This window comes from Gopherus evgoodei, chromosome 7 (assembly GCF_007399415.2).
Source record: "Gopherus evgoodei ecotype Sinaloan lineage chromosome 7, rGopEvg1_v1.p, whole genome shotgun sequence".
Classification (NCBI taxonomy): domain Eukaryota; kingdom Metazoa; phylum Chordata; order Testudines; family Testudinidae; genus Gopherus; species Gopherus evgoodei.
This window is the reverse complement of record NC_044328.1, coordinates 48,917,445-48,932,807: the sequence shown is the minus strand read 5'-3', so window position 1 is coordinate 48,932,807 and position 15,363 is coordinate 48,917,445. Positions and strand designations below refer to the sequence as shown.

At 44.0% G+C, this 15,363-nt stretch overlaps 1 long non-coding RNA gene across 1 annotated transcript in view; it reads right to left on the bottom strand.

Annotated features, from left to right (window-relative positions):
- The window catches only part of LOC115654356, a 19,273-nt gene extending 3,910 nt beyond the window's left edge, over window positions 1-15,363 (bottom strand). Inside the window, exon 1 of the long non-coding RNA XR_004001176.1 lies at window positions 13,707-15,363. This is a non-coding gene — a long non-coding RNA (uncharacterized LOC115654356). The remainder of the gene's footprint in view (window positions 1-13,706) is intronic.

The window sequence follows — 15,363 nt, the reverse complement described above, 5'->3', positions numbered from 1 at the left end:
TATGAGCCTGAGGGACAGAGATGATGGTGGCTTTGCTAATTGTAAAGCAGAATGGGGTTAGGGCACAGGATTTGGTAGGAAAGACGGGTTTGTTTTGGCTACAAAGAGTTTGAGATGATGGTGAGTTTCCCAGATGAACTGCTTGAGAGAGATGCAATACTGAAGCACGGAGCCAGGGTCTGAGTGAAATAGAATTTACAAAAGGAGTTAGTCCGGGAGGGCAGTTGAATTCATGCAAGTGACATCACATATAAATAAGGTGTCCAGGGAGAAAGGCAGGAGTCCAAGAATAGAGACCTGAGGAGAGTGCAGTTAGAGGGGGAAGTGGAAACCTGCTAAGAGGGATTGACAGAATGGCTAATGGAATAAGAAGAGAACCACGAGAGGACAGAGTTAGGGAGGCTAAGGGAAGACAATGTCAAGGAGGAGGGAGGATCAAGGGTATCAGAAGCACTGGAAATGTCAAAGAGAATAAGAATGGAGTATAGGCCTTCAGACAGTCAAGACGTTTATTTGGGGACACCGGTGAGCATTTTCTATGGAGTAGAAAAGGCAGAGGCTGGACTGGAGTGGTCCAACATTCATACATTTTAAAGTCAGAAGAGACCATTATGGTCATCTAGTCTGATGTCTTGCGTAACGTCATAGAATTGTACCCCGTGATTCCTGCATCAATCCCATAACTTCTGGTTGAGCTAAAACATAATTTAGAAAAACAACCAATCGTGATGTTAAAACTTCAACTCATGGGGATTCCCCCACATCCCCAGATTAGTTGCTGCAATTCCTCTAACTGGTAAAAAAGAGAGTTTAAGGCAAGGAAGCTGATACAGGAGCACAAACAGCTCATTCAGTGAGTATGGTAGTGAAGGGGCAGGGGGAATTGGAAAGACAAGGGGGCAGGGGGTCCAAGGGTGGGTTTGAGAGTTTAATGGCATGTCTGTATGTAAGAAAGGAGACAGAGGAGAGGGACAAGAATATTGCGGGGGAAAGGAGTGGGGGCAAGGAAATTTCACAGGAAGCGATAGGGTTGAGGGGCCAGAAAGAGCATGTAGGTGAGAATTTTCAAGGCCCGTGACAGGGAAGAAAGGAAGGGCGGATATTGGGAGGGGACTCTTTTTGTTTTGTGTTGTACAGCACCTACCACAATGGGGCCCTGGTCCAGGACTGGGGTTGGGAAGTGCTACGATAAGAAAAAGAACAACTCATGTTACATACCTAAAAGCTGGCAAGGTTCACTGTTACAGCTCATGCCTATTTATGCTCTCCGCTGATCTGGTAATATTTCTGATAATCTATTAGGCAATTGCGAGACCAGAAAAAACAAATCACTAAAGATTGTTATTCCCTTTTTATCCATTTTGTGTTGCAAAGGTTGGGATTACAAAACCCTAACAATTGGATTAGGTTTGGTGGGAGATGATGCTAATTCTTGAAAAACCGAAAATATAGAGGCTGTCTCTTCACCAGGAAAAAGGGCAGGGAAGATAAGATAGTTTAAAACTAGTGCCCATCATTCTGTCCTCCCTATGCTGCCTCCCGCAGGCCCTGGATAAAATTTCCCTCTGAGGTCAAGGAATTGAACTAAAGCCTCATTTATGCTGGGGGTTTTAATAACTGTACACAACATCTATACTAGGGGTTTATACTAACTGGCTTAGTGTAAGCCCCTAGTGTAGACTAAGCACAGGAGTTGAATTCAGGATCCTAAATTCACCTTTCTGTAGTCAAATGCCGCTTTAAAGCACACTGTCCCAGTAATGCTCAGCTACAATGAAGACGCAGTTGGATTACTCTGAAGTCATCCCAGTTACAGGAAGCTGAGCTGGCAGCTGCAGTAAGGCTCCTCGCTGGGCCTAGTGGAGAGCTAAAGGGGATGTTTATAGCCTTGAGAAGCTGAAGTTGCATAGGTAGCCAGTTACTTGAAGGAGTCCAGCAGCCTGCATGAGTTCGCAAGTCTAATTAAAGCCCAACTCATGAAAATTACAAACTGGCTTCTCTTCACCTGAATTTTACCTCAAGTTAACACATGGTACATAGCAAGAACATTAACATTTTAAGCATAAGAAAAATATGGAAGTGATTAGGAACAGTAATTTTTAAAATGTCCAATATCTAGGTATGTGAAAATTTCACGTTGTGCATACTGATAACCTTCACTGTGGCCTGTTTTTCTGCTTCAGTGTCATATTTGTTTGGTTAATGTGTTTAGTTTGTAACTATGAGAAGATGTAGGTCAGTAAGTTTAGAGAAACTGAATAAAGTAAGCGTGGTGTGTTAACTTTAGGTATTAACAGTGCAGAACTTGGGCCTTTATGTTCTTGCTCACTCTGCAGAAGTGGCGCTAGGGTTTTTGGTGCCCTAGGTGGGGGTCCTTCCACGCTCCCGGTCGTTGGTGGCAATTCTGCGGCGGGGGGTCCTTCCACACTCCCAGTCTTCGGGGTACTTCGGTGGCAGGTCCCGGAGCGAGTGAAGGACCCGCTGCAGAAATGCTGCTGAAGACCCTGAGCACAGAAGGACTCCTTGCCGCTGAATTGCCCCCGAGGGCAGAAAAATGCCGCCCCCCTAAATCCTGGCGCCCTACGTCTAAATGGAATCGCCGGCCCTGAGACTCTGTCTAAATGCTTGTTACCTAGCAACTTTTAGTTTAATAACTTCTGTGTCTAAAAATACACATTGTGTATGATATTTGTGAGTAACACAGCCTTCCCAAGCTCATGGCAATAAAAGCATTATTGCACTCCACCCTATCATGGATTTTGTTTCTGCCATATTTTCTGGTTTATTCATTTTTGGCCTTTTAGTCTCTCTTTCTTCCCCATTTGAAATACATTAGTTACTGTGGAAACAATGTCATTGTTATGGGCAGAATTTATTGACAGGCACAAGTGCATTATAAAGGCAATTTACGTAATAGTTTGCAAAATACAGCATCTTATGCTTTTACACAAGTTGTAAATAACTCAAAAATAAATACACTAAGTATTTTTAAAACTAAATTGATTATAATTATTTTACACAGATACCACATTGCACAGATACTGTACTAGACAAATCAATCCCCTAGTCAGTGAGATTTTACAACACCATATAGTTTTTGGTGTAAATGCAGTGTTCCTAAAAGGATCCCTATCCAATTGACTTATTATTCAATAGGAAGGATGTAAACCATAACTTATCCCCAGAGGGGTCCCCTTGGGTAGGATGAATCGGGGCGAACGCTCTGGGGCCCATGCTTTGGGGGGCCCCACGGGCTGGTGCAACTGGCCGGTGCGGTCGATCCCGGAAGAGACGAATCCGTCACTTCTGCCCCAGGCCCTGCACCCCTCTAGGGACGGCCCTGCTTATCCCACACCTTTACTCATCATCATCTCATTTAAAACTGAAGTGGTTTTCCACTCCATTGGTTCTGGGTATCTTCAAGATAAGGTTTTGTCTTAAAATTGTCAATACCTCAGCATTTTCCTTTGGCATATTCTGGTTCTAAATTCATTTATTCAGTTTTACATATCTATGTATTTTTTTATGTGTAGATTAACATCTTGGTCATATGCTTGAGAAGGATAAATCAACAGGAACTGAGCATTAAGGCATGCATCTACAAAGGAAGAACTTTAGTGCTGATGTTTGGAAATAAAATTGGACAATTGTTTGGTATCAAATAGAGGAGATGAGAACTAAGCTCTTAAGTCATGTCCCTCTTACCACCTGACCCCTCTCCCCCTAAGAGCATATACTCTGTGAGATAAGGTGCTGGTAGTCACAATATATAGTAAAACAATGGGATGCAAGAGGAGACAACTAGTTTGCAGCAAATGGGGGTGTGAATCTAGCCAGGCATGGACTGAATGGACCCGGCTGAATGCACTTTTATCTAGCTCCATTTCAAAGACGACTAAATCAAAACACATTAACGAACAGTTAATGTGAGTCAGCAGCATCCACAACCAACCCATGAGAGGTAGAGTCACACCCCAGCTTGCTAGGAACTAATTGTTTGTGTAGCCCTACGTTTCTAGCCTGTATCACTCCTTGAAAGCTAATATACAGAGTTAATTGACCAAATTTAATTGATTTCAGCTAAAGTCAGTTACTCAGACAACCCCAGCCAAAAGAGAGAACTTCAATTGCAGTCTGTGACATGTCCTGTCAATATATTTTGCTTTGTTTAAAAGTTAGTTTAGTGCTCGTGAAAGCTGCTAGACTTATGGCACTGAACACAATCAACGGAACAGGTATTGCATAGAAGCAACTTCCCCATAATGTCCTGACAAAACATCTTAAGCTAGACTTGGAGGCACCATTTTTAAGGTAGTTCCTGCCCATTTAAACTTCAGCCTCTCTCCTGAGGCTGCCCAGTAGTGCAAATAGTGATGCAGAAACTACCTGATCAGCTATCAGATGGTGATAACTTTTTGTCAATACACCTCTACCTCGATATAACGCTGTCCTTGGGAGCCAAAAAATCTTACTGCGTTATAGGTGAAACTGTGTTATATCGAACTTGCTTTGATCCGCCAGAGTGCGCAGCCTCGCCTCCCCCCGGAGCACTGCTTTACTGCATTATATCCAAATTTGTGTTCTATTGGGTGGCGTTATATCGAGGTACTAACTTAAGTCAGATTTAAACAAATGGACTAGTGGCAAAAAACTATTCTATATATTTTATGATCTGTGCTGTAAGGCACCTGCATTCCTGTATCCTGCCAGTATATTGTACTTCTAAATTATCTATGTATGCACAGCTGTTTCATAGATATTCAAATACTGAACTCCAAACTGACCTGTACTGGAAGACTTCTAGTTAAACTGGTAAGTATAAATCAAAGAATTATGGTGTAACAGGCCCATTCCTATTTACTTTTGGGGCACTCCTCAAAAATTGTGTGTCAAAGTAGTCATGAATTCCTCATGAATGTCCTAACTGTACATGCTAAAGTGGCCTAGTCGATATTCGAGAAGGTTACTCACCGTGCATTTGATTGGAGAATTTCAGTAGCAGTGCTTATCTGGGTCGTGATGTGCAGTGCCCGTTTCAACATGCCTTAGGTGCCCTCATCTAGCACAAGCATGTGGCCTGATCTCCTCAGTTCTTTCTCTGCTGAAGAGTCTGGAAATTGAACTCCGAAGCAGAATGGAGGAGGGTGGGTAGTAGAGCACCCACAGCGACACACACATCTTGAAGAACCTCAGTTACTGCACAGGGTGAGTAACCTTTTCTTCTTTGAGGGATGTCCCTGTGGGTGCTCCACTTCAGGTGACGGTAGAGCAGTGCCCCATGTTGGATGGAAGGGGCTTCGGAGTTGCAAGAATGAGTGAAGATAGCACTATGAGCCATCAGTGCATCCGATCTTGAGCTCTGGTGATTGCACAGTGTTTTGTGAACATATGTTCAGAGACCCAGGTACCAGCTGTACATAAGTCTATGGGTGATACATTGTTTAGAAAGGCTACTGAGGTAGCAATGGATCTAGGAGGGTGAGTTCTGATCCCGGATGGAGATTGTAGGTTCTTTCGTTGGTAGCAGAGGTGAATACACCCTGAGATCCATGTTGAGGGTCTGTGTGGAGATCACTGCTCTTTTAGAACTTTTGGTAGCGGAGACGAAAAGTCCTGGGGATTTTCTGAAAGGCTTAGTTCTATCGAAGTAGAATGCTAGTGTGCATCTGATATCCAGGGTACATAGTACTAAGTGCTGTGAGCTCTTGTGAGGTTTGGGAAAGAATACGGGAAGATGGATTGGTTGATTTATGTGGACGGATGAAGAAATTTTAGGTATAAATCTCAGATGTGGTCTTAGGATAACCTTGTCCTTGAAAAAGATGGTATAAGGTGGGTGAGCCATGAGAGCCCCTAGCTTACCCACATGGTGGGCCGCTGTAATAGCTACTAAAAATTAGGGCTATCAAGTAATTAAAAAAATCAGTCGCAGTTAATCACACTTTTAAACAATAATAGAATACCATTTATTTAAATATTTTTGGATGTTTTCTACATTTTCAAATATATTGATTTCAATTACAACACAGAATACAAAGTGTACCGTGCTCACTTTATATTTATTTTTGATTATAAATATTCATACTTTAAAAAACTGAAAGGAATAGTATTTTTCAATTCAAGTATTGTAGTGCAATCTCTTTATCATGAAAGCTGAACTTACAAACGTAGAATTATGTACAAAAATACTGCATTCAAAAAGAAAATATAAAACTTCAGAGCCTACAAGTCCACTCAGCCCTACTTCTTGTTCAGCCAATCGCTCAAACAAGATTGTTTACATTTGAAGGAGATAACACTGCCCATTTCTTGTTTACAATGTCACCTCATAGACTCATAGGTCAGAAGGGACCAATCTGATCATCTAGTCTGACCTCCTGCACAAGGCAGGCCACAGAACCCCACCCATCCAATTTTATAACAACCCCTATCCCAGGATCGAGTTATTGAAATCTTCAAAACTGGTTTGAAGACCTCAAGCTGCAGAGAAACCACCAGCAAGCGACCCGTGCCCCACGCTGCAGGGGAAGGCGAAAAACCTCCAGGGCCCCTGCCAATCCGCCCTGGAGGAAAATTCCTTCCCGACCCCAAATATGGCGATCAGCTAAACCCTGAGCATGTTGGCAAGACTCACCAGCCAGCACCCAAGAAGGAATTCTCTGCAGTAACTCAGTTCCCATGCCATCCAACATCTCCCCGCAGATCATTGAGCAGACCTATCTGGTGGTAATCCAAGATCAATTGCCCAAATTAACAATCCTATCATAACATCCCCTCCATATACTTATCAAGCTTTGTCTTAAAGCCAGGAAAGTCTTTTGCCCCGACTACTTCCCTCGGAAGGCTGTTCCAGAACTTCACTCCCCTAATGGTTAGAAACCTTCGTCTAATTTCAAGTCTAAACTTCCTAATATCCAGTTTATACCCATTCGTCCTCGTGCCTACATTAGTACTAAACTTAAATAATTCCTCTCCCTCCCTAACGTTAACCCCCCTGAAAGTGAGAACAGGTGTTCGCATGGTATTGTTGTAGCCAGCGTCACAAGACAGCAAATGGGAAAAATGGGGATGTGGGTGGAGGGTAATAGGTACCTATATAAGAACAAGACCCCAAAATCGGGACTGTCCCTATAAAATCGGGACATCTGGTCACCCTAGTGCCAGATTCACTGAAGATTAATGTCCCTTAATGCTTCAATCACCATTCCAGAGAACATGCATCCATGCTGATGATGGTTTCTGCTCAATAGCAATCCAAAGCACTGCGGACTGACACATGTTCATTTTCATCATCTGAGTCAGATGCCACCTGCAGAAGGTTGATTTTCTTTTTTAGTGATTCAGGTTCTGTAGTTCCCGCATTGGAGTGTTGCTCTTTTAAGACTTTTGAAAGCATGCTCCACGCTTTGTGTGTCTCAGATTTTGGAAAGCACTTCAGATTCTTAAACCTTCAGAGGTGGTGAGTTGTATGGGCCCATGATGCTTGTGCTCCAGGAATATTCGGAGCATGGGGGCCCGGCTCCAACAATGTTCAGGGCCAGGTCTCTCTCTTGGCTTCGCCTGCTGCCCTTGTGCGCTTCCCCTGAAGTATCTCCCAGACCCGCCTGCTGCCTCCAGATTTGAAAGGGCTCAGGGGTCCCCACCGCCAGTGCAGCGGGGCTAAAGTGGCTTCCTGCCTGCTCTCACTCTGCACAGTGCGCCACTCCTGGAAGCGACCAGTACGTCCCTGTGGCCCCTGGAGGGGTGTCTCTCCACATGCTGTCCCTGCCCTTAGCGCTGACTATGCCATTGGAACTGCCAGAGGGGTGTGCGGGTTGCTTTCGGGAGCCGACCGAGGTAAGTGCCACACCCTTCACCCCCTCCCACATCCTAACCCCCTGCCCCAACCCAGAGCCCGCACCCAAACTCCCTCCAGAGCCAAACCACTCACCCCTCCTGCACCCAAACTCCCTCCCAGAGCCTGAACCCCAAACCCTCTCCTGCTCCCGAACGCCCTCCCAGAGCCTTAGGCAGGTGTGTGTGTGGGAGTGAAGGGGCAGGATTTGGACCCATTCTGGGCACCACCAAAAATTATACAAACCTGCTGCCCCTATAAACCTTGGGTTGAGTGCTGTAGCTATCTTTAGAAATCTCACATAGGTACCTTCTTTGCGTTTTGTCAAAATCTGCAATGAAAAAGTGTTCTTAAAATGAACAATATATGCTGGGTCATCATCCCAGACTGCTATAACATGGAATATATGGCAGAATGTGGGTAAAACAGAGCAGGGGACATACAATTCTCCCCCAAGGAGTTCAGTCACTGAGTAATTAACGCATTAATTTTTTAACGAGCATCATCAGCACGGAAGCATGTCCTATGGAATGGTGACCAAAGCACGAAGGGGCATATGAACGTTTGGCATATCTGGCATGTAAATACCTTGCAATGCCGGCTACAAAAGTGCCATGCAAACGCCTGTTCTCACTTTCAGGTGACACTGTAAATAAGAAGCTGGCAGCATTATCTCCTGTAAATGTAAACAGACTTTTCTCTCTTAGTGACTGGCTTAACAAGAAGTAGGACTGAGTGGACTTGTAGCCTCTAAAGCAGGGTTTCTCAAACAGGGGTTGCTGCTTGTGTACAGAAAGCCCCTGGTGGGTCAGGCCCAGCCCGCCAGGGGCTTTCCCTACACAAGCAGCAACCTCTGTTTGAGAAATCCTGGTCTAAAGTTTTACATTGTTTTGTTTTTGAGTTCAGTTATGTAACAAAAAAAATCTACATTTGTAAATTGCACTTTCATAGTAAAGAGATCACACTACAGTACTGTACTTGTATGAGGTGACTTGAAAAATTTCTTTTTATCATTTACAGTGCAAATATTTGTAATAAAAACAATATAAAGTGAGCACTGTACACTTTGTATTCTGTGTTATAACTGAAATCAATATATTTAAAAATGTAGAAAAACATCCAAAAATATTTAATAAATTTCAATTGGTATTCGACGGTTTAACAGTATGATTAAAACTGATTAATCATGATTAATTTAAAAATTCTGATTAATTTTTTTTTTAGTTTTTACTAAAAATGCTACCTTAATTGATAGATGTATCGGACAGTATGTCATTAAGGGTTTGAATGGGCCCCAATGAGGCAGCATAATACCAGGTTCAAGTCTCATGATGCTGTGGGAATGCGTACTTCAGGGTAAACGTTCTGAATGACCGTAGGGAAGTGTTTGGTAATCAGGTGCTTAAACAGTGACATCCCATCAATCTTGTGATGGAAGGTGTTAACAGTCGCAAGATCGACCTTGATTGAACTAGTGTATAGTCCCGAATTTTTCAGCTCCAACATGTAGTCCGGTATCAATGGTAAAGGTGCGAAAACTGAAGTGATTTGCTTGGCTTGGCACCATATATCTGTTTCATTTTTGAAGGTGAGTCCTACTGTTTAGTAGCATGTGTTTAACCTGTTCCAAACAGGCTAGTTCATTGCGATGGAACCATATAGGAGCCACGATTTCAGGTGAAGTCTCTCCATGTACAGTTGTGAACCAGTCCATCGTTCTGCGACAGAAGGTCTGGTTGGAGTGGGAGAGCATGTGGAGCACATAGCACTATCTGCATCAGGTAAGAGTACCAAGTCTGTGTGGGCCACGTTAGGGCTATCAATAGGACTTTGCTTTGTCCATATGTATCTTGTTTATCACCCTCAAGAATAGTGGTATCTGTGGGAACGTGTATAGAAGTGACACTTCCCATTTGAGGAGGAAGGCATCCCCCAGCAATTGGGGTCCCAGACCTGCTCTTGAGCAGAACTGGGGGCACTTGTGGTTCTGTGGTGTTGTAAAGAGGTTGATACATGAATGGCCCCATTGCTAAAATATGTTCTACAGCACCACATCATTTAGTTTCCATTCATGATTCTGAGAAAATTCCTTGCTTCATGTGTCTGCTGCTGGAGATAAGAGGTTGAGATGTTGATACTGTGCCGGATGCACCAATTCCAGAGATTCATGGCTTTGGTGTACAGGGAGTGGGATCAGTCTCCTCCCTGTCGACTTTTATAAAGTATACAACGTTGTAGGTCATTATTTATAGGGTCTCGTTCCTTATCAATGGCAAGACATGGAGGCACGTGTTGTGAACTGCATGGAGATGTAGTATATTTATGTATAGCTGTGTTTTGGAGGGAGGCCACCTGCCCTGGATTTTATGGTGTTGCAGATGGGCTCCCAGCCTATCAAGAAGCATCAGTTGTAAGTGTCAGAGAGTGGATCATGAGTGAAAGGAACCTCTGTGCCCACCTTGCTGGGCTGTGTCCACCAGTATCAAGAGTCTTTGATTTTGGTTGGCATTATGAGGTTTAGGCTGTGTTTGTGTGGCATGTAAATGAGCCAGCCCTGAAGGCAGTGCATGTGGAAACGCGCATGTTGTACCATGAATATGGTTGCAGCATGTGGCCTAAGAGTTGAAGGCGGATGCAAGCTGACGTGTGGACTGCTCATTACTGAAGAGATGAGGTCAGCCATCGTAATAAACCTGTTGGTTGGTAATGACACTCTGGCTTCCAGGGAGTTGAGATGGGCCCTGATGAAGACCAACTATTCAATGATTTTGAATGAAGTTGATTTTTGAGTGTTTATCTGTAACCCCGACTCTGGAAAAGGACAATTGTCCTGTGAGTAATGTCAAAGGCATCTGCCCGGATGGGACCTTTTAGTAAACAGTCGTCCAGGTAGGGCTTCAGTGGGGAGGTCCAATTCCAGAAGGTGAAGCTCAGTGGGATGGAGGTTCAGGTTTGGTGGGCTTGTGGGGGATTCTGGGTATGTGGGGGTCCAGAAGCACTGGAATTGTGCAGACGGCAGAGCAGCTCCCCATACAGTGATCCCCTACCCCTGTGGCTAAGGAGTGATGGGGGCAGGTGTGTGTGTGGAGCTTCCTGCAGCCAGGGGAGGTTTCTAGGGGTGGGTCTGACCTGGCCCAGGCTGCTCCTTTCAGGGAAAGAGCAAGTCCCATGCGCTCCAGTCCAGCCGAGACTAGCAGCTGAGCCCAGTGCAGAGTAGGAGCCTGTCATAAACACATGGTTAAGGGTTAATGCCTCTTTTACCTGTAAAGGGTTAAAAAGTTCACCTAGCCTAGCTAACACCTGACCAGAGGGACCAATGGGGGAACAAGATGTTTCAAAAGGAAGGAGGGAAGTTTTTCCTTTGTTTAGAGTTTCAATTTCAGCCGGAGTGAAAAAGATCAAGGAACCAGCTTCTTATCAGAGTAGTAAGTTTTATAAAGGAATAAATAGGTTTATGTTTTTTCTTTGTAACCTGTCTTATGCAATTAGAGGCAGAATCAAATTGGGTATTTTTTTGTGTAACTAAATTTGTGCCCAGGGGAACATCCTCTGTGTTTTGAATCTGTTGTCTGTGAGAGTAGCTGGTATGCTAATCTCTCCCAGAGGGTTCTCTTTTACCTCTCTTTTCTTTAATTAAAAGCCTATTTTCTTAATACCTGATTGATTTTTCCTTGTTTTTAGATCCAAGGGGATTGGATCTGGACTCACCAGGGATTGGTGGGAGAAAGGAGGGGAGATGGTTAATTTCTCCTTGTTTTAAGATCCAAGGGATTGGATCTGGACTCACCAGGGAATTGGTGAAGGAGTCTCTCAAGGCTACCCAGGGAGGGGAAGGTTTTGGGGGGAAGAGAGTGATCCAGACACTGATAATTCTGCATGGTGCCAGCGATACCAGATCTAAGCTAGTAATTAAGTTTAGAAGTGTCCATGCAGGTCCCCACATCTGTACCCTAAAGTTCAGAGTGGGGAAGGAACCTTGACAGAGCCAGTGGCTGGGGCATCCCCAACCACGCCTTTCCCCCCCCACCCGCTGCAGTGATTTCTCGCTCCGTCAGCCGCTCCAGGTGCCCAAAACAATGCACCCGCGTTGCTGGGGAAGGGTGAGTGACCGCTCTTGCGGCTTCCCTTTGCTTCCCCTTCAGAAAGTCATTCTTCTGCAGGGAAGCAAAGAAATCTGTGGGGGACATGAATTTTGCACACATGGAGTGGTGCAAAATTCCCCCATGAGTATTTTTGTCATCCCTCTTGAAGGTAGGTGGTATGGTGCCTGGGGTCTGCATTATGGCCTCATCTGGGGAAGAGAAGGAGTTTTTAATATTTGGCATGGTGTCTTGCTCTATGCTCTTGTTCCTCGGCAGCTTCCTCACTGGGCTCTGTTACAGGCACCCAGGATGGTGGGAGGCAATCTGATCTCCTCCCTACAAGGACTGGCGGGGGTGGGGGGGCTATTGTAGTGATTTCTGTAGGAGGCCCAGGGGTCCCATTGTGTGAGTAAGGGCATGGGTGGAACCATGCAAGGGTGCTCATACCACAGCTGGATGTCTTACCTATTGTAGAGATCCAGTTGTTGGGTCTGGTCATCCTCTATCTCCTTGCTGGAAAATGGAAGAGTTATTAGTGAGACAGGGTGTTCCAGTACCAAGTGCACCGGGGAGCCATCTGTGCCCAAAAGTGGCGAGTCCAGTGTCGAGGATACTAATATGTCCTTCTGATGAAGGAAGTGGCATGGTGCTGGCCAGTGCCAAGGGGTTTGGTATTGCAGTAGACAGTGCTGGTGGTCTTGGTGAGAGAGTTTTTGGAGCAGATGGCATCGTTGTCAATGTGGCTGTCAGCGCCAATGAAGCTGTCAGAGGTCTTGGTGCTGTTTTCTTCAGTGGTGTCAACAGTGCCACAGTGGAGAAGAAGACTTACTTTTGCTTCTCGACTCCACACCAGAGCACTGGGGATTGGCAGAGGCCAAAGTGTGGGTGGTGTCAGAAGATCCTGGTGCCTTTTAGGTACTCAGCCACGGTGTGGTCGGTACCAAGAGAGACTGAGATGGAGAGCACTTCTTTTTGGTCCGTTCTCTCTCAGGAGAAGTCACTGCTCATTTCCTCATAGATTTTTTTGAGGAAAGAGCCTTTCTCTGAGAAGAGCGTGAGGTCTCTGGAGATCTGTGTCCAGAGAGTGTCTGCTGGCCGAGGTCTGAAGCTGGGTGCACAGACTTCTACATTAGGATGAGCTTGAGGCACAGATCCCTGTTCCTCCATGCTCGAGGCTTTACACTGCTGCAGTGAGCACATTTCTGAGGGATGTGTGACTCAGCCAAGCAGCAGACACACTGAGTGTCTGTCCAACACCAGCATGGCATCTGAACATGAGAGGCAGTGCTGATGAACAAGGCATAGCTGAAAATATGATAGTTCACCTCACGGATGAACTTAACTAGGCTATGAAAAGGTTTTTTGTTTTTTTTTAAACTAGGAAATAAAACAGGGAAAGTAACAGTACTGCTAAACTAAACTATGCTAAGTAGTATTTTCACACTAAGTGAGCTAACTTCTTGACACTACTGGGAGCTCTGTCTCCGACCAAGGATGGCTGAGAAGGAACTGAGGGCAGCAGGTTGGTGAGCACTAGATGAGGCACCAACGGTGCTGCGAGACAGGGACCATGCATGCATGACCCAGACAGGCACTGCTGTTGAAATTCTCCAATCAAAGGTGCAAGAACGTGCCAACACCTGAAGTGAAGCACCCACAGGAACATCCTTTGAAGAATCTTATGTATCTCACAGTCAATCTTCCTCCTACTTTAGGCTGGCCTCCTGGATTCATTCTCTTAATTCACGAATTGCTGTGAACATTGGGATGTGAACATTAATAAAACTGACCTTCACTGTCAGACTCTTGTGTTCTGGATGAGGAAAGTAAATACAGGGGTATCCATTTGTGTGAAGCACTTCAAATTCAGGAGAAAAAAGAAAATTTAACTTCTTTCATCATGAAAAGTTTACATGGGTCGTTAACATCAATCCCCTATGGAAAATCAAAGAGAGCCTGAACTTAACCTACTCATTAAACAAGAAAACAAAGGCTTGTCTACACTTGAAAATTATTTTGAATTAAGTGATGGTGTGAATTTAAAGCATAGCAGCTATTCCTGAACATTTCCCTTTGTGGGCAGAGTTATTCTGGACTGAGAGTTTCAGCACAGGGAGCTATTCAGGACACTATTCTGATTATTTTCCCTGTGCAGACAAGCCTTAGATTCTGGAGGTGGTGACACAGACATCCTAACTGCCACTCTGGATGTAATATGGATCCAGTTCTAACTTTTCCTTAAGCAAGCAGAGCTACTCTGTGTAAAAAGCCTCTACGGTAGTTTAATTTCACTATTGTCAGATTACATAGCAATGTTTCCAGAAGCTTGCCATGCAGAAATCATGGTGTACAAAAAACAGTAACGAACACAAACAACTTGCATCACCATTAGATTTCATCCAGAAATTTTAATTACTTATATGGGGAGACAAATGGATGAGGGCAGAAGCAGTAGAAAGTTTTCTGAATGTCACAGGTAAAATAGAATATTTCTTAAATCAACTTTGATGGCTTCATCCTGAAACAATTACCTCCAAACCTAAATTACCAACAGAGGAAATTCAGTGTTCTGTTGCATGCCTGCTTTGCACCGACGTAGGCTGTGGGAGCCCTTAGGTCATTCCTGAATCTACATGGTACCATGATGCCTATAGGTACTGTTTAGTCCTTGAACTTATAAGAAATAAATTGTTGTTACATTTGCAACCAGACATGGTGTCTATGATTCTATAAAAATATATATATATATATATATTAAAAATGCTGCAGTTCTCAACTGTGTACTATGCACACTGATAGAAAAGTATAATTACCAAGATCAAAAATCTTCAGTGTGTGAGATCAGCTCAGAACAAGTGTCATTACAAAACAGTTAGGGCTGTTCTAAACACTACAGTTATAAAAGAAATGAGCAACCTGTATAAAATGTATACTTTTCCAGTAACAGACTAATCATCTTTGCAATATTAGAAAATGTATATTTGCATCATTTTTAAAAAGATATGTTTAAGCACCACATAAATTGTGATTCTTTGAGATAACTGACTCCATGTATCCATACTGTACATAATATGCACATCTTGGACAAACCAGTGTGAAACTTTAACAGTGTCTAATTCTGGGAAGGTCTTTGGCTGGAACATCTTAAACACCTTGGACATGGTACCTGAAGCTCAAAGTACATTGCTTGGCAGACTATATAAAGACCAAACTATCTCGAAGTGGTCCTAGATTCCTAGAGTTCAAAGACTTGGTACTAAGTATTTTATGATCTTCAGTGGGTAGGTTTCTATTGTAATTTGAACTTCTGTTGGCAAACCAGAGAAGTATAGGCACAAAGACTGATGCACAGTGACCACCCTCGCTACTGACCTGAGGTTTCTGCATCATCATACATCAGGCAAGTCTCACCACACATCTCTCAGCCTTGGCTTCCTTTCTGCATCT